The 26388-nt window shown below is 44.8% G+C and overlaps 1 protein-coding gene and 1 non-coding gene across 10 annotated transcripts in view; both read left to right on the top strand.

The window, feature by feature from the left end:
• Window positions 1-4879: 4879 nt before the first annotated feature.
• Window positions 4880-26388, top strand: part of EIF4G3 (eukaryotic translation initiation factor 4 gamma 3) — a 352113-nt gene continuing 330604 nt past the window's right edge. For 7 of the 9 annotated variants that reach the window (XM_075994744.1, XM_075994737.1, XM_075994731.1 and 4 more), the window contains exons 1-3: window positions 4880-4973; window positions 5905-6016; window positions 14124-14251. The gene's annotated coding sequence lies outside the window, so the exon portion shown is untranslated. Of the gene's footprint in view, window positions 4974-5904; window positions 6017-8873; window positions 9007-14123; window positions 14252-26388 lie in introns of those variants that run through there. The other 2 variants (XM_075994735.1, XM_075994741.1) reach the window with 2 other exon arrangements.
• On the top strand, window positions 17722-17885 carry LOC142869619 (U1 spliceosomal RNA). The gene has a single exon (XR_012918214.1). It is a non-coding gene; the product is annotated as a U1 spliceosomal RNA (small nuclear RNA).

The raw sequence follows: 26388 nt of genomic DNA, 5'->3' as shown, positions 1-26388 counted from the left end.
TAGCCGCTAAACTTCACAGAATCTAGCCCAATAATAAACCCAAAGAGAAATGGGCAAGACCTTTACAAAGAAAACCGTGTGACTTTACTGAGGAATGTAAAAGACGGCCTGAATAAGCTTCCATATAATACATGATGCCCCTTCTCCCTGGAATCAATTTATAATTCTAGTGTACTCTCAGCCAGAATCCCAAAATGACTTTTCAGGGAACCTGATAAGCTGATTGACATAGAAGAGAAAAGGCACAACAATAGCCAAGACGATTTTGACAAAATAGAACAGTGAAGGAGCTAACCCTATCAAAATGCTACAATAAATAATAGATACAGTGCTGGTGAAGGAATAGAGATATTGAACAATTGGAACAGGTTCGAGAGCCAGAAATGCGTCTGTGTCTAAGTAGTAATTGGTGTATGAGGCAGGAAGCATCTTGAAATGAGTGGAGAAGTGATGAACCATTTAATAAATTATGTTGGGGAAAAATAAATTTAAAGTCACACTGTTTACAGCAATAAGCTCCATATGTATTAGAGACATAAATATATAAAAACTATGAAAGTATTAATATTAGATAAAATGTAACAATGTGTTTATAACTTAGGGTTGGCAAAGCCATCTTTAAAAAGACACAAATGAAGAAAAAATAGGGGAAAAAACTAATACATTTGGCAATATCAAAATTGTAAATGTTTTTTAATTGGAGATAAGGTCTTGCTACGTGACCCAGGCTGGTCTTGAAAGCTGGCCTCAAGCCATCCTCCTGCCTCAGTCTCCCAAGTAGCCAGGATTACAGGTGTGGCCCACAATGCCTAGGTCAATTTTTTGTTTTGTTTTGTTTTTTTGAGATCGAGTCTCACTCTGTCGCCTGGGCTAGAGTACCATGGCATCAGCCTAGCTCACAGCAACCTCAGACTCCTGGGCTCAGGGGATCCTCCTGCCTCAGCCTCCCAAGTAGCTGGATCTACAGGTGCACACCACCACGCCCGGCTAATTTTTCTGTTTTTAGCAGAGACTGAGTCTCACTCTTGCTCAGGCTGATCTCTAACTCCTGAGCTCAAGCGAACCTCCCACCTCGGCCTCCCAGAGTGTTGGGATTATAGGTGCAAACCACCTCACCCAGCCCAGAATAAACTAAGAATCAATGCCTTTTAGAATTAATGCCTCAAAGACCACCAGGAACACGTGTAATTGAATGGGTTGGGTTATAGCTTGTTGCAGCCAGGGAGAACACACACTGTGGGGAAACACAGGGTGTCTCAGAGGGTGTTGGAAAGTACCTAGAGAATTTGGGCTTGTGATAGTCGATCTTGGGAAAGATTTGATAAAGTGGGGTTTTGCTCTGAACTGGATGCTGTAATTCTATGATTGTTATCTTAATAAATCTTATCTAGTAGGGAAGACTAAAGAGAGTTTTTACTGTTTTGAGAAAAAGTTATAAAGATCATGGAAGAATTTTAATTTTCCCCATAGATCTCTTTAAATGACACTTAATTTCCAAGTACACACAATAACATAGTCATACTTCTACTCAGTATGTATAATGCAACTATCCTGCATACAACCCAACCCCAAACACACCAACCTTCCCTGGAAGAAGACACGAAGTCCTTGGGTGAGGTCCACTCTTCTCTTTTGGTATCCTGTTACTTAAATACTATAATATAAAGTTAACTGTTATGATACATCTTATGTTAGATGATAAGGGAATAAGAGAGGGAAGAAAAAAATATTTGGTTAATATATATGCAAACATATTCATAACAAAATAAGGCAAAAATACTCATAATTATTAGCTCTTGTTTCTGCCATTGGCTGTGTGGTCAGAGGTGGTCTTTGTAACTCCTTACAAAAAAGTACAGGCCAGGCGCGGTGGCTCACGCCTGTAATCCTAGCACTCTGGTAGGCCTAGGTGGGCGGATTTCTCAAGGTCAGGAGTTCAAAACCAGCCTGAGCAAGAGTGAGACCCCATCTCTACTATAAATAGAAAGAAATTAATTGGCCAACTAATATACATAGAAAAAATTAGCCGGGCATGGTGGCGCATGCCTGTAGTCCCAGCTACTCGGGAGGCTGAGGCAGAAGGGTTGCTTGAGCCCAGGAGTTTGAGATTACTGTGAGCTAGGCTGACACCACGGCATTCACTCTAGCCTGGGCAATAAAGCAAGACTCTGTCTTAAAAAAAAAAGTACAGTTTCTACTGAATGCATATTGCTTTTGCACCATCAATAAAGACGAAAAGTCATAATTCTGTCTATCGTAAGACATGCGAAGGGGGTGCCTGTATTCTAGACATACTCTTCCTTACCTCCATTGTGTAGTAGCAATCACGCTGGTAATCAGGCCAGTCACCCTAACCAGTACAGTGACCTCTTTTGTTTGTTAATTTTGTGCATGAGGAACCCAAAGTGGCTGGGTGGCAGTCTCAACTTCCAGTTCAATGTCATCATTGTTATGTTGCCTACTGGGAGCATTCCTCCATTTGGAACCAAGAATTCTAGACTAGCAGAGCCTGAGGTCATGGGGACCGGAAGCAGAAATTTTGCTAGTGGATCACTAGGGATAATAGTGAGGGAAGGCCAGGCGTGGTGGCTCATGCCTGCAATCTGAGCACTTTGGGAGGCCAAGAGTTCATGACCGGCATGGGTAACATAGTGAGACTCTGTCTCTACAAAAATATTTTAAAAATTAGCTGAGTGTGGTGGCACGTGCCTGTAGTCCTAGCTACTTGGGAGGCTGAGGCAGGAGAATCACTTGATCCAGGAGTTCAAGGCCGCAGCGAGCTATGATTGTGCCATTGTACTCTAACCTAGGTGACAAAGCAAAACCCTGTCTCTCAAATAAATAAATACAATAAATAAAAAATAGTGAGTGAAGCCACTCCTATTTCCACCGTTTGATTCCTGGCTTCTTGAATCCTGGCTGTATGAGGAAATAGCACCATATGCTGGACACTGACTTAGCAGATATACAGCATCCAGAATAATGTTGCCCCAGCCCTGCGAGGTACTGCCACCTAACGGCACTGTAATTGAGTCTTCAAAAGGCAATTCACCATCCTGAAGCCAGCTACTTCAGGATAATGTGGAATGTGGCAAGACCAGTGAATTCCATGAGCTTGGGCCCATTTCCACATTTCATTTGCTGCCCTGTGAGCTGCCTGATCAGACGCAACACTGTAAGTCCATGGATGGTAATTTTGGCAGAAGTATTATGTGCAGGGAAGGCAAATCCATATCATGTCCACAGTAAAGGTCTATTCCAATAAAAACACAGTAGTACTGCTCCTTCCATGGTCGAAGTGGTCCAATGTAATCAACCTGCCCCCAGGTAGCTAGCTGATCACTCCAGGGAATGGTGCCACATTGGGAACTAGTGTTGGTCTCTACTGTTGGCAGATTGGGCACTCGGCAGTGCCTTAGCCAGAGAGACCTTGATGGGTAGAGAAGCATATGGCTGAGTCCAAGCATAATCTCTATCCCTGCCACCATGGCCTCTTGGTTCATGAGCCCATTATGTGATGACAAGAATGGCAAGGGAGAGAAGTTGATTGGAATCCACAGTGGTCATCGTAGCCACTTAATTTTAAATCCTTCTTTGCTGAGGCCATCTTTTGTTGAGCATTCGCATTGGAACAAAGATCTTCACATTCTTTGCCCATTTGGAGAGGTCCATTCACAAACTTCTTCTCTAGACTTGTCTAGTCATGTTCTTTCCAAGTTCTTTACCGTATAGCCAACTGCTGAGCACAGCCATGCATCCATGTAGGCTCATGCCTCTGGCCATTTCACCTTCTAGGCATGATAAACAATCAGGTGGCTGCTGAAAGTTCCGTCTATTGGGAGGACTTATCTTTGCCACTGTCCTTCAGGGATGTCCCAGAAAGAGGCTGTAGATGCTGTAGATGTCCAATTTGTGCGGAACTAGCTTAAACCAGGCCTCAGTTTTCTCTTCCTCAATCAGCTGGTTATAGGGAACTCTCCAGGAGGCCATAATGTGGGCTTGAAGAGAGAAGGAAAGGTAGCAGAAGCAAGGGCCATGGACATTTGGGCCACCTCCTCATGCAATTAACTTGTACCTTCAATCTCAAATATACCACTTCCATCTGATAATGAGTGCTGTTGTAAATACTTAACTTTATGGCTTGGTGTGTCAGATAATACCCATTTCATCATGAGAGCTCAAGTTGCATGGTAACTTGGTGGCCCATGATCAAGTGCCCTGTAGTAACCTGAAAACTGATTCTCAAAAGTGGAATAGTTATCCACACTACATATCATGATGGAGTTTTGCTCCAAAATCCTAAAGGTCTGTGTTGTGATTTACCCAGAGGGGCCTGCCAAAGGCTCCAACCATCTCTGTCTGCCAATGACACTCCAAGTGCCCTTGGATCTGCTGGATCCTATGGCCCAAGTGGCAGAGCAGCTTGCATAGCAGCCTGGACCTGTTCCAGACCCTTCTCTTGTTCCGGGTCCCACTCAAAACTAGCAGCTTTTCAGATCACTCAGTAGATGGGCCAGAGTAAGACACCCAAGTGAGGAATATTTTGCCTCCAAAATCCGAAAGGCCCAGCAGGCACTGTGTCACTTTCTTGGTTGTCGGAGGGGCTGGATGTGACAACTATTCTTCATCTTAAAGGGATATCTTAACACGTACCGCTGGACCCCTAGAAATGTTGTTGAGATAGAAGCCCCTGAATGTTAGTTGGATTTATTTCCCACCTTCTGACACAGAAATGTATTACCAACAAGTCTAGAGTAGTTGCTACTTCTTGCTTACTAGGTCCATTCAGCATCATGCCATCAATGTCACAGGCCAGTGTGATGTCATGTGGAAGGGAAGGGTGACCAAGATCCCTGGCAACTAAATTATGACATAAGTGTAGAGAGGTGATACACCCCTGGGGGCGACAGTGAAGGTGCATAGCCAGCTTTGCCCGATGAAAGAAAACTGCTTCTGGTGGCCCTTATGGACAGGTAGGGAGAAAAAGCATTTGTCAGATCAGTAGCTGCATACCAGGTACCAGGGGATGTGCCATTTTGCACAAGCAATGAAACCATATCTGAAACAGCAGCTGCAGCGGAGTCGCTTATCTGATTAAGTTTATGATGATCCACTGCCACTCTCTAAGACTTGTTTGTTTTTTGTACAGGCCAAAAACATAGACAAGTTGAATGGGGGCAGGGTGGGAATCACCACCCCTGCACCTTTCAAGCCCTTGATGGGGCACTAATCTCTGAAATCCCTCTGGAAATGAAGTGTGCTTTTGGTTTACTAATTTTGTAGGTAGAGGTGGTTCTAGTGGCTTCTATTTGGCCTTTCCTACCATAATAGCCGTCACATCACAGGTCAGGGAACCAATGTGGGGATTCTGCCAGCTGCTGAGTAGATCTATTCCAATTACACATTCCAGAACTGGGCAAATAGCCACAGGATTGATTCGTGCATCCACTGGGCCCTCCATGAGTAGGACTGAGCTAAAACTCCATTGATCACCTGACCTCCAAAAGCCCTTACTCTGATGATGGACCACAGTGACATTCTGGGTCTCCAAAAATTAGTATCAGTTCAGAGCCAGTGTCCAGTAAGCCCTGGAAAGTCTGATTATTTCCTTTTCTCCATAAGGAAATAGCCACAGGTGCCTTGTAGTAAGACTGGGAGGAAGATCAACAGTATACATTTTGGCAATGTAACAGGGGCCTTCCTCAGGGCTCCTGTCCCCCCACTTTCATCCAAGGGGTTCTGCGTCTCCAAGTCTGTAAACTGGCTCAAGTCTAGAAACTGATTGAAAGGCCATGATTCTCTGTTTTGGTGACTTAAATTAGACTTCTGTTCGCTCAATAGAACTCTTCTGCTTATACAGATCAAGTCAGAATTTAGTAGATTGTTCATCTTTTTCTTTTCTAGGGATGCTATGATGGACTAGCCCATGCATAGGTCTCCGTACATCAGGCTATTCTGATTACAGCTTTGGCTCTTCTGTTCAGTACAGTAACTGTGTGCACCTTGTCTTTGGCAAGTAAGTGCTGCCACTTGACCCCCTGCTATCCCAGGATCCCATTATCCCCATTGTTTTTAGGGATCCCAATCCAATGGGAAATTATAATAATTCCCACTGTAATTTCTGACCTAAAGAGAAAAGAGACCACAGAGCTCTTCAAGAAAGCTGCGGCTCCTGTAAAAAATGTATTCAGCACAGTGGTGGAAGGTGTGCCCTCTGGACCCTCCCAGGGCGGGCAAATAGGTCTTTCATGACAAATCCACTCTGACAGTCCATTCTCTCTAAGCCTTTGGGCTCCTCCCTCTGCAGGGTAAGGCAGTCCTGGCATTTCAACTTCATTTAGTGGAGGCCACCTTTGGGTCCATGTTTCATGCAACCAATCAAACAAACTGTCAGAGCCTTTTTAACTCCTTGAGCTAAAACATAGATTCCAGAATCTCTGCTTAGTAGACCCACAGAGCAGAGGCTGACAAACATTGTCTGTAGATGACAGACAGTAAATATGTTAGGCTTTGCAGACTATTCTGACTCTGTCACAACTACTTGATTCTGCTATTGTAGCACAAAAGCAGCCATAGACAATACACAAATGAAAGAGCATGCGCCAATACAATTTTCTTGTATGGACACTGAAATTTGAATTTTATATAATTTTCATGTATCCTGAAATATGACTCTACTTTTAATTTTCTTTCAGCAATGTAAAAATGTTTTTAAAAAATGCTAGCTTGCACGTTGTACAAAAACAGCAGTGGGGTGCATCTGACCCATGGGCATAGTTTGCCAATCCTTGCCTTAAGGTTTACAATATGTATCTTTAATTAATCTCAGTCTGACTTCGAATAATATTATGGTGCTTCACATATAGCGAATCGTATGACAGAATACTCATAATTCCTCCCTCCCATCTTTTGTGTATTATTTTCATATATTTTATTTATTTTTTAATTGAAAAATAAAAATTATATAAATTTATGATATACAACATGATGTTTTGATACATACATATATTGTGGAATGGCTAAATCAAGCTAATTAACATATGCATTGCCTCACATACCATTTTTCTATGGTGAGAACATTTAAAATCTGCTCTCTTAGCGATTTTCAAGTATACAATATATTCTTATTTACTAGAGTCACCACGTACCATAGATCTCTTGAACTTATTCCTCCTGCCTACCTGGAATTTTGTGTCCTTTGACCAACATCTCCTCAATCTCTCCACCCCATCAGACATTTTATGTTTACATATCTATAAATCTACAATACATTGCTATTATTTTTGCTTTAGACAATCAATCATCTTTCAGGGTGTTTAAGAATAATTTAAACATATCTTTTATGTTTACTTTCATTTTAACCATTTCTGGAGATCTTTATTTCTTTAGTATTTCCAAGTGCCTAACTGGTATCATATTCTTCCACCCGAAGAACCTCCTTTAAGATTTTTTATACAACAGGTCTGCTGGTAATGAATTCTATCAGCTTTGTTAATCTGAAGAAGTCTTTATCATACCTACTTTTTATTTTTTAAATTTTCTAATGTAAAATTGAATTTCTTTGTGTGCAGTTCTGAGTTTTGAGATACGCGTAGAATCACATAATCACCACGGTCAGAATACAGAACGGTTGTGCTTTCATTTAAAAAAAAAAGTTGGGGCCGGGCGGGGTGGCTCACGCCTGTAATCCCAGCACTCTAAGAGGCTGAGGTGGGCGGATCCTTTGAGCTCAGGAGTTCAAGACCAGCCTGAGCAAGAGTGAGACCCCATCTATACAAAAAAAAAAAAAAAATAGAAAGAAATTAGCTGCGCAGCTAAAAATCGAAAAAAAAAAAATTAGTTGGGCATGGGGGTGCATGCCTGTAGTCCCAGCTACTCGGGAGGCTGAGGCAGGACGATGGCTTGAGCCCAGGAGTTTGAGGTTGCTGTGAGCTAGGCTGACGCCACGGCACTCTAGCCTGGGCAATAGAGTGAGACTCTGTCTCAAAAAAAAAAGAGAGAAGGAAAGAAAAAGTTGGGCATGGGGCTTACACCTGTAATCCTAGCACTTTGGGAGGCTGAGATGGACGGATTGCTTAAGGCCACGAGTTCAAGACTAGCCTGGGCAACATTAAGAGACCCCATTTCTACAAAAACTAGAAAAATTAGCCGAGCATTGTGGCATGTGCCTGTAGTCCTAGTTACTTAGGAGGCTGAGGCAGGAGGATCGCTTGAGCCTCGGAGTTTGACATTGCAGTGAGCTATGATAATGCCACTGCATTCTAGCCCGAGCAACAGAGTGAGACCCTGTCTTAAAAAAAAAAAAAAAAAAAAGAAAAGAGAAGAAAAGAAAAAGAAACCCTCGTTATTTGCAGGAAGTTGCAAAAAATAGTATTGAGAGTCCTATTTACCTTTCACCTATCTTCTCTCAATCTTACCTAGTTTCTCCCATCTTATGTAACTATGTACAATACTAAAACCTAATATTGTCAATTCAGGAAACTGACATGAGTACAATGCTATGAAGCAGAATACAGAACTTATTCAGATTCCACCAGTTTTTATATGCATCTGTATGTGTGTGCATGTACGGTCCTATACAATTTTATACCATTTATGGATTCATGTTACCAGCACCTTCTCTTTTTTTGAGACAGAGCCTTGCTCTTTTGCCCTAGCTAGAGTGCTGTGGTGTCAGCCTAGCTCACAGCAACCTCAAACTCCTGGGCTCAAGTTATCCTCCTGCCTCAGCCTCCCAAGTAGCTAGGACTACAGGCATGTACCACCATGCCCAGCTAATTTTTTTTTTTTTCGATTTTTAGCTGCGCATCTAATTTTTTTTTTTGTACACTAAGCATTTATATGCGCATCTAATTTCTTTCTATTTTTAGTAGAGACAGGGTCTCATTCTTGCTGAAACTGGTCTCGAACTCCTGAGCTCAAACAATCCTCCTGCCTCGGCCTCCCAGAGTGCTAGGATTACAGGCGTGAGCCACCACACCCAGCCAGCACCTTCACTTTTGAAAGGTATTTTTTCTGCATATAGAATTCCAGGTTGACAATTTCTTGGCACTTCAAAGATGTCGGTTCATTTTCTTCTGCTTGCATAGATAGATTCTGATAAGCCAGCTGTAATTCTTATCATTGTTCCTCTGTATGTAATAACGTGTCCTTTTTTCCCCTTTGGCTGTGTGACGATTAATTTTATGTGTCAACTTGATGGAGCCATGAGGTGGTTAGATATTTTATCAACCATGATCCTGGATGTTTCTGTGAGGGTGTTTTGGATGAGATCAACATTCAGTAGCATGAGTAAAGCAGACTGGCCTCCCTAACATGGGTGGGCCTCGTCTAATCAATTGTAAGCCCCAGTAGAACAAAATCTTCCTACCTGGTTGCCTTCAAACTGGGACATCAGCTTTTTCCTCCTGCCTCAGACTAGAACTGAAACACTCACTCTTCCTGGGTCTCAAACGTGCTGGTCATGGGACAGAAACTACACCACCGGCTCTCTTGGTTCCCAGGCCTTTGGACTCAGCCTGGAACTGGACCATTGACTCTCCTGGGTCTCCCGCTTGCTGACTCACCTCAGATCTTAGGACTCGCACACCTCCATCACTGCATGAGCCAATTCCTTGTAATCCATTTCTATCTGTCTACCACACGTATAGCCTGTTTCTCCGGAAAACCCTGACTAATGCAGGTTGCCTTCAGAACTGTCTCTTCTTTGTTTTCTTTTCTTTTATTATTATTATTTTTTGAGACAGAGTCTCTCTTTGTTGCCCAGGCTAGAGTGAATGCCGTGGCTAGAGTACCATGGCGTCAGCCTAGCTCACAGCAACCTCAAACTCCTAGGCTCAAGCAATCCTCCTGCCTCAGCCTCCCGAGTAGCTGGGACTGCAGGCATGCGCCACCATGCCCGGCTAATTTTTCCTATATTTAGTAGAGACGGGGTCTCGCTCTTGCTCAGGGTAGTCTTGAACTCCTGACCTCAAGCTATCCTCCCCTCTTGGCATCCCAGAGTGCTAAGATTACAGGCGTGAGCCACCACGCCTAGCCAGAACAGTCTCTTTATTTTTGTTTTTCAGCAGTTTGACTATGATGTATCGATGTGTGTTTTTTTGTTTTTGTTTTTGTTGGAGATGGTGGATTTATCCTGTTGGATGTTCTCTGTGACTTTTTGGATTTATGGTTCGATGTCTTTCACTATTTTGAAAAATTCTCGGCCATTATCTCTTCAAATATTTCTTCTGCTCCCTCTCTCTCTTCCTTCTGTAATTCCAATTACATGTAGAGTGGGATTTTATATTTTCCCACAGTTGTTAGATGCTCTTTTCTGTTTTTTGGTTTGTTTGTTTTGTTTGGATAATTTCTTTCTTTTTTTTTTTTTTTTTTTTTTGAGACAGAGTCTCACTCTGTTGCCCTGGCTAGAGTGCCGTGGCGTCAGCCTAGCTCACAACAACCTCAAACTCCTGGGCTCAAGCGATCCTCCTGCCTCAGCCTCCCGAGTAGCTGGGACTACAGGCATGCACCAACATGCCCAGCTAATTTTCTCTATATATTTTTAGTTGAGCAATTAATTTCTTTTTGTTTTTACTAGAGACAGGGTCTCGTTCTTGCTCAGGCTGGTCTCGAACTCCTGAGCTCAAACGATTCTCCTGCTTCGGTCTCTCAGAGTGCTAGGATTACAGGCGTGAGCCACCACTCCCGGCCCAGTTTAGGTAATTTGAATCAACATAGTTTCAGGTTTACTGATTCTTTCCTCGGTTTTGTTGAATCTACTGATAAGCCCATAGAAGGCATTCCTCATATCTGTTAGCACAATTTTTTGTTTTATTTCTAGAGTTTCCATTTGACTCTGATAGTCCCATCTCTGCTGACATTACCCATCTGTTTATGTTTGTGGTCCTTCTAGTCTACTAGCACCTTTATCATAGAAATCATGACGACTTACAATTCCCCAGTCTAATAGTTTAAACCACTGCATCATTTCTGAGTCTGACTTGGTAGATTGCTTTGTATCTTGAAAGCAGATCTTTTTTCCTTGCTATTTCGTGTTTTATAATTTTTTTCTAAATGACTAACATTGTGGGTAGGACAGTAGAGACTTAATTTAATCATATTCATTCTTGGAAATGGGCATGTAAACAATTAGTATAGGAGCTTAAATCAGTCTAGTTAGGGGTTGAGCTGGGTTTGGATTTTGTTGTTGCTATGGTTACCTTCATTGTACTACTGGCTTTCCAATCTTTCAGCATCATCTCAATTTAGGATGAGGGCTGGGTTGCTGTTGGGATTTTCTCAGTGTTCTTGCTCCACTCATCAACTTTCCACCCCTTAGTTAGATTGCTATTGCTTGTTACTTGGTGCATGCTTGCCAGGTGGGGAGGGGTTGTCTTTGGTCCTGGTTCAGCCTCAGTCTTAGGCAAACTCCATATTCCTGGGTCTTGAGAGTGGGGCTTCCTCGGTCATCTTGCTCCTCTGCTCCTCTGCCCCTCCGCCATGGCAGCAAAACTTTGGTGGATCTTATGTGGGAGAGTTTCCTGCCTCTGCCCCAATGAGAGGAGCCTTGTATGGTATTGGTATAGGATCCAGAGTGGTTTTATACCCCTCCCTCTTCCCCAGCTGCAATGGGTCTTCACACGTGCTCTGAAGGCGAAGCTTTGCTGCCTTCCCCAGCAGGCTAGCGCTTTCGTTCTATGTGCGGGCAGGGCCTCGATGAGGCTGAGTCCCACTTTTGCTGCAGCAGCAGCCCCCCTGCTCCTCCAAACTTGCACCTGATGGAGGGCTATGGAGAAAATCCTGGAAGTGGCGCAGACTCCCCTTGTTTCTGTCACTCTGGAAGTCCTGTCATTTCATGCTAGCCCACATGGCCTGTAGCATTTCTTACAAGTTTTGCTTGAATTCCATACTATGCTTGGCACATAGTAGATGCACAATATGTACTTGCTGTGTATTTAGAGGAAATCATTTAGCTTTTCTGAGTCTGCTTCTGTACCTGTAAGATGAGGCTAATGATGCCCACTTCTTGCAGAGCTCACGGGAGGTAATGGTTAAAAAGGACTTTTAAGCCGGGCGCGGTGGCTCACGCCTGTAATCCTAGCACTCTGGGAGGCTGAGGCGGGCGGATTGCTCGAGGTCAGGAGTTCAAAACCAGCCTGAGCAAGAGCGAGACCCCGTTTCTACTATAAATAGAAAGAAATTAATTGGCCAACTAATATATATATAAAATTAGCCGGGCATGGTGGCGCATGCCTGTAGTCCCAGCTACTCGGGAGGCTGAGGCAGCAGGATTGCTTGAGCCCAGGAGTTTGAGGTTGCTGTGAGCTAGGCTGACGCCGTGGCACTCACTCTAGCCTGGGCAACAAGCGAGACTCTGTCTCAAAAAAAAAAAAAAAAAAAAGGACTTTTAAATGAAGAGCAGGAAACAGACATAAATGCAGCATCATTGATCCCTGAGTCTCTGCTTTCTTAGCTGTGCAAAGGCTCAGAGGCACAGAAGGCTGAGAAATGCTATGAGGCCAGGATGGAGGGTGAGAACAGTATGGGTGGTGGGAACAGAGGCTACAAACCAAAAGGTATGACCCAGCTCAGACTGTCTGGGTTTAAGTCCTGGCTCCCATGGTGACTCCCTCTGTTACCGTGTGCAAGTTGGGTAACCACTTTGAGGCTCGGTTTCCTCGTCTGTCAAATGAGTTTTGAGATTTGTGAGAAAATTCAATTTATACGTATAAAGAATTTAGGCTGGGTGTGGTGGCACATACCTCTAGTCCAGCTACTTGGGAGGCTGGGGCAGAAGGATCACTTGAGGCCGGGTGCAGTGGCTAATGCCTATAATACTAGCACTTTGGGAGGCTGAGGCGGGAAGATCGCTTGAGGTCTCAAGTCCAAGACCGGCCCAAGCACGAGTGAGACCTTGTCTCTACTAAAAATAGAAAAATTAGTTGGGCATCGTGGTACACACTTATAATCCCAGCTACTTGGGAGGCTGAGGCAGAAGGATCACTTGAGCCTCCAGGAGTTTGAGGTTGCTGTGAGCTAGGCTGAGGCCACAGCACTCTCGCCAGGCAACAACAAAAAAGAATTTAGACTACTTCCTGGCATATAGTGCTTAATAACTATCAGGAGTTTTTATTTGTTTTGTTAATTCCTTCAGTCACTTATTCATTCAGCAAACATTGAGAACCTAGTATATGCTAGAAATTGTGTTAAGTGTTGGGAATATAGCGTGGAATGAGAAAGAGTTCTGGTTGTTAGTTATCAAGAAAGGCAGTCGCTGAACAAGTAATTGCTAGTCCAAAGAGCACTCTAAAACTGGAAGTGGGGGGGGATGTAACAGTGTATCTCTGAGGAAGTAACCTTTGAACTGAGACTCAAGAACAAGCAGGAGCCTGTAATCCTAGCACTCTGGGAGGCCAAGGTGGTGGATCGATCAAGGTCAGGAGTTAGAGACTAGCCTGAGCAAGAGCGAAAATAAAAAAAATAGAAAGAAATTAATTGATCAGCTAAAAATATATAGGAAAAATTAGCCAGGCATGGTGGTGCATGCCTATAGTCCCAGCTACTCGGGAGGCTGAGGCAGAAGGATCGCTCGAGCCCAGGAGTTTGAGGTTGCTGTGAGCTAGGCTGATGCCACAGCACTTTAGCCAGGGCAACAGAGTGAGACTCTGTCTCAAAAAAAAAAAAAAAAAACCAAGCAGGAATTTGCTAGCATGCCACGCAAAGGGATAAGCACTTGTAAAGGCTGAATTAGGAGGAAGTCTGGGCATGCAAGCAACTAGATGAAAGCCAGCATGGCTGGAGAGGAGGGACAGTAGGAGGATGGAGGGAGAGAGAAGCAGCAACCACTGGCGGGGTTCTGCAGACCACATGAGGACTGGGCTTTATCCTGAGAGCAGTGGGAAACTACTGGAGAGTATAAGAAGGGAATGAGTAAAATGATCAGTTTTGGGTCATTTTTTTTTTTTTTTTTTTATGATAGGGTCTCACTCTGTCCCTCAGGCTGGAGCGCAGTGGTACAATCATAGCTCACTGCAACCTCAAACTTCCAGGCTCAAGCGGTCCTCCCACCTGAGCCTCCGCCGTAGCTGGGACTGCAGGGGTGCCCCACCACACCTGACTAATTACCCATGGGTCTTTAAAAGCTGTTCTGCAGGCTGTGTGGAGAGTGGATTGGAGAAGAGCTAGAGTGGAGGTGGGGAGACCAGTGAGGAAGCAGAGAAAAAAGGGGACCATAGCCCATCCAGGGCAGCAGGGAGCCTGCACCTCAACCGTATGTACCATCTCCGTTTCTTTCCAGAGCACTAGAGCAAAACACCTGGTTCTAGAAGGAGTGTGCTAGGGAGTTAGGGTGAGCTGTTTCTTGCTAGTTTCAAGATATGACCACCAGAGGGCGGAAAAACCCAAAGAGACGCCTAGAAGCACACTTGGATGTTCCTGAAGACTGAGTCCTGGGACGCAAAGCCAGCCAGAGGGGTCCCTTCCCCTTGCCCAGCCAGATGGCTTATTCTGGGGCTGACGGGAGGCAGCCTCCCATTCCTTAGGTGTTGGTCCTCCTTAGGCAGAGAGGAAACAGGGAATCCTGGACTGGGTGCCTAAAAATGTGAGTTCTAATCCTTCCCCTTCAGCTTCCTGACTTGGGCAAGTTACTTCACTTCTCTGAGCCCCAGTACCTGCAAGAACAGAGCTAATGATCCCTGGCCCGAGCCCCTGCCCTTCAGTTCAGAGAGAGGCTGTAATGCAGGGGTCCAGAACCTGGTGTTTGAGCGACCTGGGTTTAAACGCTACTCCAGGACAGGCGCCGTGGCTCACGCCTGTAATCCTAGCACTCTTGGAGGCCGAGGTGGGAGGATCAGTTGAGGTCAGGAGTTCAAGACCAGCCTGACCAAGATCTGAGACCCTGTCTCTACTAAAAATAGAAATGTTAGCTGGGTGTCATGGTGCACGCCTGTAGTCCCAGCTTCTTGGGAGGCTGAGGCAGGAGGATCCCTTGACTCCAGGAGTTTGAGGTTGTGGTGAGCTAGGCGGATGGCATGGCACTCTACTCAGGGCAACAGACTGAGACTCTGTTTTAAAAAATGAATACTGAAATAAACCCTACTCCAAGCAACACCTAGCTCTATAACCTTGGTCAAGTGACTTCACCTTTCAGAGCTGCAGTTTCCATCTCTGTTAAATGGGACTCCTATTAAATGCATCCCTTGCGCATTTGCAAATTTTATGTGCGATAATGTCTGTACATACCTAGTTGCTGGCACATAATAATTGCTCAATATATGTTTATTATTCAGATAGAAATTTAACTCATTCATTAAGTGCTTACTTAATGAAGTTCCGGGACTAGGGCTCTGCTAGTAGTAATTCCTTTTGTGGTTTTCAGTAAGATTCCTTGCCTTCTCTGAGCCTCAGTTTCTCCAACACAAAAATAGGAAGGTTAGATTAGATTGGATACTCAGCTGGAGCCCTTCCCGCTCTGACGTTCCAGGCTGCCTCTCTTCCTCCATCTCTCCTTCCCTGTCTTCTACTTATTCATCACTTATTCATTCCTTCAACAATTATTTATTGAATATCTACTATATTCCAGGTGCGGGAAACAAAACAGACTCATATATAAACAGGTGTATATCACACACAGCCAGTCTGTTGGAAGCATTATTTGTTCAAAACCTTCTTTGTCCTCTTCTCCAGCAATCAATCTTGCAGGTTATTTCACGTTTGGAACAGGAAAAATTTGTGCCAAGAGTTTATTTCCGTGCATCTGTGTGTGGCTGTATACACACAGGAGCACACGCACACATTTATATATAACATTTGCAGCAGCGTTGTCATGGGAACCATTTTTTGGTATCTCTAGGCATGAGGGATGCCTGTGAGTGGAGGAGCTTTTATGGAACACCCCCTGCATGCACTTTTGTGTGGCATGAAATCCTGCTGGGAGAGTTGCCCCAAGAGTCTTTGTCAGCCCTTTTGATCATCTCTGCCTATTTTTCTCCTTAATCTTGTCAGATATGAGTGAATTTGACTGAGGGAGCCGAATGTCAAGCTCAGTGACAGGAGGAGCAAGATCCTCTGGGACATTTGCCAACATAGTGGCAAGGATAGGTCAGCGCGGGTTCTTTGTCTTTTGAAACCCTTGATTTGGGAATGTTCAGGGGCTTGGGGAGGACGTGGATGAAAAGACAAAAGCAGCCAGGCAATGTATTTTCAGAAATGACAGCTGCAGCAGCCACTTCTGAACTTGGTGGGCAGTGCCAGAGCAGGCAGGGGCAGAATGCCAGCCACAGGGTGAGGGAGGGGCCGCTATTCACCGAGCATCTACTCTGGGCCTGGCCCCATGCCCCTCGCTTTGCGTGTTATCTCCTCTAATGCTCAAATCAGCTCTGTAAGATAGACATTGTTGTTCTTAGCAGGAAACTGGGGTCTGGAGAGGAAAAGCAGCCCAGTTAGGAAGTGGCAAAGCTGATTCAAACCCGGCTGGGCTTGACTCCAGAGCCTGGGCTTTGCCCCCACACGGTGCCCGGGACAGCTCTCCGCAGCCAGGTTCCCCATACTTCCAGGCCAGGAGTGGGGTGAGGGCAGCACGGAATGGCAGTCCAGGGATTCAAGTCTCCACAGACCCAAGTCACGGTGGTAGATCCAGTCACAAGCAGCCATGAGGATGACCAAACTGAGTCAGTGCAAGGTATTACATTCACCTTGAATACAAGAGTGGCTCATGTTTTGGTTTTGTGAGTGCTTACTACCAAGCACTATCAAGCACTCTTTCACTTACTCATTATAAAGTCTTATGATATCGATGCTATTATTAGCATGACTATAATACAGATAAAGAGACTGAGGTAAAGTTAAATGTCTTGCCCAAGGTTATACAACAGTTAATGAGCTGAGATTTGAACCCAAGCATCCTGGCTCCAGAGCTTGAGCTTTAACCACTGTACCCTTCTGGCCCATGAGTTCAAGTTGAGTGCAGTTCTACTACCAGCCACGTGGAATTTCCCCTCCCAGAGAGCTTCTACTGTAGGAAAGATAAGGAAAATCTGAAGCAACAGGAAGAGGAGCCTCATTCATTGATGATTTCTTATGTGCCCAGTACTGTGCTAGCTCTTTTGCTGGAACATTGGAACTACTGTAATTCCCCTGAGAGAGCAAAGCTCAGAGGGTGAAGGGATTTAACAAAGGTCTCAGCTAGCCTGAGCAACATAGCAAGGACCCCCTACAAAAAAAAAAAATTAGCTGGGCATGGTGGTTTGTGCCTATAGTCAGGAGGCTGAGGCAAGAGGATAGCTGGAGCCCAGGAGTTTGAGGCTGCAATGAGCTATGATGATGCTGCTGCACTCTAGCCTGGGCAACAGAGCCAGACCCTGTCTCAAAGAAAAAAAAAAAAAAAACACAGGCCAGGCATGGTGGTTCACAACTGTAATCCCGGCACTCTGGGAGGCTGAGGCTGGCAGATCGTTTGAGCTCAGGAGTTTGAGACCAGCTTGAGCAAGAGTGAGACCCCATCTCTACTAAAAAAATAAATAAATAAAAATAGAAAGAAATTAGCTGGACAACTAAAATATATATATATATATATATAAAAAAAATTGGCTGGGCATGGTGACGCATGCCTGTAGTCCCAGCTACTTGGGAGGCTGAGGCAGGAGGATCGCTTGAGCCCAGGAGTTTGAGGTTGTTGTGAGCTAGGCTTATGCCACGGCATTCTAGCCTGGGCAACAGAGTGAGACTCTGTCTCAAAAAAAAAAAAGTACCTGGCAGGGGAGATACCATGATCACGAAGGTGGTTTTCCCAGGGCAAGGCTTATCCATTGCACTCCAGATGTGCTGACTCCTGCGATTTCCCCAAACATGGGAAACTCGACTGCATAATTTGTGGTAGTGGGGGACTCTGTTCACGCTTTCCCCTGATTTATTAAAAAAAAGAAAAAACAAAAAACCCCACAAAACCTGACCTGGATTTTGAAGGATAAATAGGAGCTTCTAGCAATCCAGGAGCAGGAGACACTCCAGGTGGAGGCAGCAGTGTGTGGAAAGACTCAGAGACATGAAGGGACATGGCTGTTCAGGGCATGTTAATGAGAAAGTGGCGGGAACTGAGGCTACAGAGATTGGCAAGAGCCAGATGTGATGGGGTGGCAGGTGCCTGGCTGAGAAACTTGGACTCTACCCAAGACCCACTTACCCTGCATAAAAGGTGAGAACTAAGTATCTTCTTCAACCTCTCTATTTAAGTGGAAGAAAAGGCATGCAATGAGGGCGGAAAAAAAAAAAGAGAGAGAGAGAAAGATTGCCAAATTTGGGAAGCTGAAAAATGTTCATCTGCAGAATTAATTCTAAATCACTGCTATTTTCATTCTCATGCTGGTGGAAAAAGGCAGAACATAGCAACGCTTCAGCCTCTTTCCAGGTGTCTGGTGTGTAGGCAGGGCAGGCCAGGCTGGCTGGCTGGCTCCCACGGTGATCATTGCAGCCAGCCTGGTGCTTGGCGCCAGCTGTGGGCAGCTGGAAATCCAGCTTCCTCTTCCAGTCATTAGATAGGCAGTAAATCAGAATCCAGGATTTTCTCAAGGCAGCAAGCTTGGCAGGACATTTAAATGGCATCAGGTTCACGCTGGGCCAGGGGAAGGCTGGACTACCCAGATTACAAGGATGTGGTTTCCAGATTCACAATGGGTGTATGGGTGATTGTGTGAAGTCCTTTGGCTTAGAGAGTGCTGGAGGCACGTTAGGCAGGTATTAGAGACCTTTCATGGTGCCAGGCCCAGTGGAGGTGCAGGTTGATTTCAGTAACGGGGTAGCTCAGTGGATTTGCTGTGTGTGAGGGTTCTGCTAATAAAAGCTGGCATCAGCAAGGTCAAAGGCTGCTTCGTCCCCAGCACATCCAGCAGCCTCCTCTTGAGCAAGCCTGGTGATTAGCTGGACAAGGGAAAATGGAAGCCCTTGCCATGGTTCACCTCCTACATGCTGTCACTATTAGTACCCAGAGCCTGATTAAATGAGTTAATACATGTCAAGAGCTTTGCCTAATGCCTGGCCTATAAAGAGTGCTCACCAAATGCTAGTTATTGTTTTCATCAGCCAGACTCCCTAATGGTTGGTTTCTGCTTGCTTGCTTTTTAAATCTTTACAACAGCTCTAGGAAATAAAAAATTAATAGGTTCTTCTTAAAATATTGTTTTTATTTTTATTTTTTGAGACAGGGTCTCACTCTGTCACCCAGGCTGGAGTATAGTCGCATGATCATAGCTCACTGCAGCCTCAAACTCCTGAGCTCAAGCCATCCTCCTGCCTCAGCCTCCTGAGTACCTGGGACTATAGTCTCAAGCCACCACACTTGGCTAACTTTTAAAATGTCTATAGAGACAGGATCTCACTCTGTTGCCCAGACTGGTCTCGAACTCCTGGCCTCAAGTGATCCTCCTCCTCAGCCTCCCAAAGTGATGGGCGTACAGGTGTGAGCCACTGTGCTGGGCGTAAAAAGTTATCTTTTTACCGTTGAGGAGAGTGAGGCACAGTGACTCAAGGACACATGGTTAAAAGTGGCAGAGCTGGAAAGTACTTCTATAACAAAAATAAACCACCCAATTAAAAAATGGGTAAAAGACTTGAATAGACATTTCTCTGAAGGTTAACAATGGTCAATAAGCACATGGAAAGATGTTCAACATCACAAAGGATTAGGGAAATGCAAATCAAAACCACAATGAGATACCACCTCCATGGCTACAATAAAAATAATAATAAAAAGAGCCCCTCTTCCAACAGAAAATAACAAGTGTTGAAGAGGATGTGGAGATATTGGAACTTTTGTGCGTTGCTGGTGGAGATGATGTAAAATGGCACAGCTACTATAGAAAGTAGTGTGGCATTTCCTCAAAAAATTAAATATAGAATTACTATATGATCCAGCAGTTCACTTCTAGGTATATACCCCAAAGAATTGAAAGCAGGAAACTGAACAGATATGTGTATACCTATATTCATATCCGCATTCTTCACAATAACCAAAAGGTGGAAACAACTCAAATCTCCACTGATGTTTTTTTTTTTTTTTTTTTTTTTTTTGAGACAGAGTCTCACTTTGTTGCTCAGGCTAGAGTGAGTGCCGTGGCGTCAGCCTAGCTCACAGCAACCTCAAACTCCTGGCTCAAGCAATCCTTCTGCCTCAGCCTCCCAAGTAGCTGGGACTACAGGCATGCGCCACCATGCCCGGCTAATTTTTTCTATATATATTAGTTGGCCAATTAATTTCTTTCTATTTATAGTAGAGACGGGGTCTCGCTCTTGCTCAGGCTGGTTTCGAACTCCTGACCTCGAGCAATCCGCCCGCCTCAGCCTCCCAGAGAGCTAGGATTACAGGCGTGAGCCACCGCGCCCGGCCTTCCACTGATGTTTGAGTGGATAAACAAAACACGGTATATCCACACCATGGGATATTATTTAGCCCTAAAATCGAGTAAAATTCTGATACATGCCACACATAAATAAACCTTGAAAACATTATGCTAAGTGAAATAAGCCAATCAGAAAAGGACAAATAATGTATGATTTCACTTCACATGAGGTGCCTAGAGTAGTCAAATTCATAGAGACAGGAAGTAGAGGGGCGGCTTTCAGGGGCTAGGGACAGAAGCAATGGGGAGTTGTTTAATGAGCACAGAGCTTCAGTTTGGGATGATGAGAAAATTCTGGAGATAACTGGATGTGCTAGTGCCCACCTGTAATCCCAGATGTTCAGAGGCCGAGGCAGGAGGATTGATTGAGCCCAGGAGTTTAAGGCCAGCCTGGCCAACATAGTAAGACCCCATCTCCAAAAAAAAAAGAAAAACGCTGTACAGATGGATACATAGTGGTGACGGTTACATGGCAATATGAATGTATTTAATGCTGCTGAACAGTACACTTAAAAATAAAGTAGTAAATTTCATGTTATTTATTCCTTACCACACACACAAGTTGCAGAGCTGGGGTCAGGACCTAGGTTTGTCTGTTCCCAGGGCCCCTGGATCCACTTTCCCCTTTGTAGGAAAAGAAACACAGTGGAGGGCTTTGAGCAGAGGAAGGATATGATGTTGACTTTTTTTTTTTTTCTTTTTTTTTTGAGACAGAGTCTCACTTCTGTTGCTTGGGCTAGAGTGCCGTGGTGTCAGTTTAGCTCACAGCAACCTCAAACTTTGAGCTCAAGCGATCCTCCTGCCTCAGCCTCCCGAGTTGCTGGGACTACAGGCATGCACCACCATGCCCAGCTAATTTATTTTCTATATATCTTTAGTTGGCCAATTAATTTGTTTCTATTTATAATAGAGACGGGGGGGGGGGGTGTCTCACTCTTGCTCAGGCTGGTCTCGAACTCCTGACCTTGAGCGATCCACCCGCCTCAGCCTCCCAGAGTGCTAGGATTTCAGGTATGAGCCACCACACCTGGCCTACATTGACTTTTTTTTTTTTTTTTTTTCCTGAGACAGAGTCTCACTTTGTTGCCCAGGCTAGAGTGAGTGCCATGGCATCAGCCTAGCTCACAGCAACCTCAAACTCCTGGGCTCAAGCAATCCTCCTGCCTCAGCCTCCCAAGTAGCTGGGATAACAGGCATGCGCCACCATGCCCGGCTAATTTTATATATATATAAATTAGTTGGCCAATTAATTTCTTTCTATTTATAGTAGAGACGGGGTCTCGCTCTTGCTCAGGCTGGTTTCGAACTCCTGACCTCGAGCAATCCGCCTGCCTCGGCCTCCCAGAGTGCTAGGCTTACAGGCGTGAGCCACCGCGCCCGGCCTACATTGACTTTTTAATGTAAGTAATTATAGGGATGTTACTTAATTTGCAGGTCATAGGGTAGTTATCTGGTTATATATTTCCCTTCCCCACCAGATGTGGCCTCATATGCCTCTCTAGGAGCCCAGCACAGTGCCTGGCAAATAGGTGTCACTCAGTAAGTGCTTGCTAGATAAATTCTGATGATTGGCTGTGACCCCAGACGCATGGAGGGGAGGAATGGCTAATACTTGAAGTGGGAAAAGCCCGGGGGAACAGGCATCCTACTTCTTTTTTTTTTTGAGACAGAGTCTCACTTTGTTGCCCAGGCTAGAGTGAGTGCCATGGCATCAGCCTAGCTCACAGCAACCTCAAACTCCTGGGCTCAAGCAATCCTGCTGCCTCAGCCTCCCGAGTAGTTGGGACTACAGGCATGCGCCACCATGCCCGGCTAATTTTTTCCTTTATATATTAGTTGGCCAATTAATTTCTTTCTGTTTATAGTAGAGACAGGGTCTTGCTCTTGCTCAGGCTGGTTTTGAACTCCTGATCTTGAGCGATCCGCCCGCCTCGGCCTCCCAGAGTGCTAGGATTACAGGCGTGAGCCACCGCGCCTGGCTGCATCCTACTTCTTAATGGGAGGATATGATCAGCTTGTGAGAGACACCTCAGTCTGGAAGTGAGGACAGGTCTCTCAGTCTTGGCTCTGCTGCTCACTTCCTGCATGACTCTGAAAAAATCCTTTCTAATCTCCGTACTCTGTCCCTAAAACCAAGAACCTGCAAAAGGTAATCCCTAATGGTGTTTTTCAGGCCAAACTAGACTCTATGACGCTTTTTACAATCAGTGGTGAAATACACATAACAAAATTTACCATCTTTTCCATTCTATGCTAATACCTTTTATTACCTCTTGCATCTTGGTGAACCGAACTATCTGTGGCCACAGTGGCTGACAAGGGCTGTGGTCACCTCCAGGCAGAGCTGAGACCTGGAAACCATTACATATACCGTGGGCAAAGGGATAGGACAGCTTGGCCCCAGAAGTGAGAGTGACATTAAATCAGAGAAGCTCTCTGAGAGGCCGAGGCGGGCAGATCGCTTGAGGTTAGGAGTTTGAAACCAGCCTGAGCAAGAGTGAGACCCCGTCTCTACTAAAAATAGAAACAAATTAATTGGCCAACTAACAATAACAGAAAAAAAAATTAGTCGGGCATGGTGGTGCATGCCTGTAGTCCCAGCTACTCGGGAGGCTGAGATAGAAGGATCACTTGAGCCCAGGAGTTGCAGGTTGCTGTGAGCTAGGCTGACACCACGGCATGCTAGCCAAGGCAATAGAGTGAGACTGTGTCTCAATAAATAAATAAATAAATAAATCAGAGAAGCTGCAACTTTGTCCTGCAGGGGATAGAGAAGGAAGGAGTGGTTGCTGAGGTGCCTACCATGCCCTAGGCCCTGTTGAGAGTCTCCACAGAGAAGTTCCTTTAATTCTTGCTTCAATCTGTTAGAGGTAGACCTCTTGTCTTCATTTCAAAAATGGCCCAGAGAAATTAGGAAACTTGCTTAAGGTCATACAGCTAGTCTATAAGGGTAGAATCCAGATCTGTCTTAAAGTCTTGAAAGGAACCACCACCCTCACCCACCTCCCTGTCACTAGGCCCTGAGATATTTGGAAGGGCTCAGCTCTTTACTGGAATGAGCATTTATGGGCCCATCATGAACATGCTTGCAGTATAGCCGTACAGTGAATGGAACAAAACATTACTTTTCCCATTGGGGTTTCTCTCCTTCCAACCGCTTCTGCTTTAGGGGGAGCCCTGTAGTCTCTCTTCCTTCCCTCCAACTTTTTTTTCCTAATTCCTTTGGTATTCCATCCTGTCTTCATTGCCCAGGGTCTAGATCTTGGGCCACCAAGGTCCATACCTAACTCTACCCTCAGCAGGTGTTGGTGAATGTTTACATGTCTCAGAGTGGAGCACCTAACCTGCTCTGTGGCTAACACAAATGGCTTCTCTTGGCATAACATGGCTTGTTTTTATGCTTAAAGTTCATTCCATCTGGAAGGAAAAATGAAGGCATCAGAGAACTGGAGCTTGCCACAATATTTTTGAAAGGGTTTTTTTTGGGGGGGTGACCTTTAACCTTAGGGAGTTGAAAATTGAGATTGCCAGGTCACTTGGTTCATAAAGACTATGTCATTGGGGATGCTGCAAACCAAGTCTCATGGACTTCAATTAAGAAATTAAGGTGTCCCCCAGAACCCAATCCCTAGCTCACTCAAGAGAAACACAGCAGTGACCCCACATGCTAACAAATAAGCAATGCACAATCACCCAGCCTTGAGGAGATGTATAATATAAGCCGAATCTTTATCTCGCTTGTTGTGGCTTTTTGGGGAGGTAGATCTTTGCTGGAGCCTGCGTTTGGGCTCTGGGAACAGTGAATGGCTGTTCAAAGACACAATACTCCTCTCCTGGGCCAGCAATGCCAGGATGCTCTGGCCTTTCTCTCTCCCTTTGCAGTGAGGCCCAGCCTGGGCTCCGTGTCACCCAGGACTTCTCCAGGTTAACACCAAATCTTCTGGCAATTCATGATTATTCATTCATTCAGCAAATTTCACATCCAATTTTTGAGTCCTAGATAGCAGAGATATTTTGAATGACTAAGTATAGTCCCTACATAAATGCATAAAAATAGCTAAAATACATACAAGAATTACTATGAGCCAGGGATTGGGCAAAGTGCTTTGGATTTGTTTTCTTTCTTATGATAACTCTAGGAGGTGGAATCTCTTTATTTTACAGATGAGAAGACCAAGGCTTGGAGAAGTTAAGTGCTCTCTCCAAGGACATACAGCTAATAAAAGATGGCAGGGCTGAGAATCAAACTCAGGTCATTCGATTCCCATGGCTGTAGTCTTAATTGCTCAACACTGACAGTGCCCTGAGAGTTAAGCATGCCTGCTCAGGGGGCCTAAAGAAGGGGTGCTTCATTCAGCTTGGGGAGTAAAGAAAGGCTGCCAGGAGGAGGTGATGCTTGAGCCAAACCTTGAAGAAAGAATCAGCCAACCGGCTAAGGGGAGAAAGGATGATTTGGGAGTAGCCTGGACACAGGCTCCAGGGTGAGAAGAATGGTTTTGTTTCCAGTAGACCAGTAGATCAAGGTGGCTGCAGCTCTGGGATTGAGGTGGAGTGTGGCAGATTGGAGGCAGAGCCCAGTCACTGAAGGATCTCAGATTTCCAATGGATCCTGAAGGCAATGGGGGAGCCAAGGTGGGCTCTAACAGGCAAGTTAACGAAATCAGCTTTTCTTGTTAACAGCACCTCTGGCCATAGTGGGTAGGTTGCTAGGTTGAAGGCAATGTGGCAAATTAGATCTAGACCCAATGCCTTGCATTTGAATTCTGTCAGGTCCACTTAAAAGTTGCTCAAGTTACTTCTTCACATATTTGAATCTCAGTTTTTTAAATTTGTAAATGAGCTATGATAATAGCTCCTTAGAGACTTGTTGGGGAAAATGAGTTAATCTAAGCAAGTTATTTAGCAGAGTAGTGCTGTGGCACATAGTAGGTGCTTCAAGAAATAATTAGCTGCTCTTGGCCAGTGGGGAGGTGCTGAGCAGGGCTATCCATCCATGCTTTTGGATGAAAGGAGAGAGCTTTACCATTTTGATTTTGCTCCCTACAAGCTTACCCCATTGATTGCCTGCAGCCAGATCTTATCTGGGACTTTTACATTATTTTGCCCAAGGTCTACCCTTTTTAAAAGAGATAAGGTTCATAAAGTGCTTAGCAAAGATAGGGCACACAGTACTTGCCTGATGCTTGTAGCTATTATTAAGTTAGAAAATGAAACTAGCTCAGAAAAGAATAACAATTAAGCAATTATCAGTCTGTTATCACCCTATCGTAAATGAGAAGTCAGAATCCTTTCCTGGGAACAGGTTTTGATTGGGATAAGGAAGCCTGAGATCTCAGAACGTGAGAGCCAGAATCTGGGGAACTGAAGGACCACTTGGGAATTCTTCCTGGAGCCAGTCATGCTTGGAGAGGAGTAGACAATCCAATCCTAAATAATCAGGTGTTACAAATCCAAATGGTTTAGGATTCCAAAGTAGCTGTTGTCTTCCAGTCTGGAGATGGGGAATGAGGCTTTCTTTTCAATGCCAGGAACTGTGGAACCCTAGCCAGAAAGATGCCATGGGGGAGTTGTGGTATCACTTTCTTCCAGATGCTCTTTTATCCCAGCAGGAGCATTTGGGGCTCCCAGGGACTGTCAAGAATTAAGCATCCCCTATGTGTAGAGCTTTATGTGAATGTAAAAGAAAAAAAGGAAGGCAGTGTGAAGTAGGGTAGGTGTCAGAATTGGACTTTTTCTTTCTTTCTTTTTTTTTTTTTGAGACAGAGTCTCACTCTGTTGCCCGGGCTAGAGTGCTGTGGCGTCACCCTAGCTCAGAGCAACCTCAAACTCCCGGGCTGGAGCAATCCTCCTGCCTCAGCCTACCAAGTAGGTGGGACTACAGGCACGCGCCACCATGCCCAGCTAATTTTTTCTATATATTTTTAGTTGGCCAATTAAATTTTCTATTTATAGTAGAGAAGGGGTCTCACTCTTACTCAGGCTGGTTTCCAACTCCTGACCTTGAGCGATCCTCCTG

Source organism: Microcebus murinus, chromosome 2 (assembly GCF_040939455.1).
Source record: "Microcebus murinus isolate Inina chromosome 2, M.murinus_Inina_mat1.0, whole genome shotgun sequence".
NCBI lineage: Eukaryota > Metazoa > Chordata > Mammalia > Primates > Cheirogaleidae > Microcebus > Microcebus murinus.
Note: the sequence above shows the minus strand (reverse complement) of the source record. Positions and strands in the feature narration are given on the sequence as shown.